The following is a 386-nucleotide window of genomic DNA, read 5'->3' as shown; positions in this document are numbered from 1 at the left end:
GCCGGAACCCACGTGTCCTCACTGCTACGGTAACTCAAAGACTAGCAACTACGAGGTAGAATATTTTAAATACGAATCAGAGGGTAGAAACCCAAAACCCAACCGGATCAAAATATTTAAGGAAAGGGCTTGACAGCAAGACGAGAGTCCATAACAAGCAGAAATAAAAACTGAAGAACAACGAAGTTACCTAGGTGGGCTCGTGAAAAGGCCTGGGAAGGCAAATCTCTTCTAGATCAAGCGGGCGCGACAGCAGCGCTCTGTAGGAAAGCTTAGCACCCTCACCGCTCCAGTTGCAGTCTCACTGACTGGCTGTGAGTAAATCCATACCCATTCACGCTCATATAATACGACAATAAAGGCACTAACGACACAACCCTATACGT

The sequence above is a fragment of the Eurypyga helias genome, unplaced genomic scaffold (assembly GCF_000690775.1).
Source record: "Eurypyga helias isolate BGI_N326 unplaced genomic scaffold, ASM69077v1 scaffold9638, whole genome shotgun sequence".
Taxonomy (NCBI): Eukaryota; Metazoa; Chordata; class Aves; order Eurypygiformes; family Eurypygidae; genus Eurypyga; species Eurypyga helias.
The sequence above is the reverse complement of the archived record's forward strand: the minus strand, read 5'-3'. Positions refer to the sequence as shown.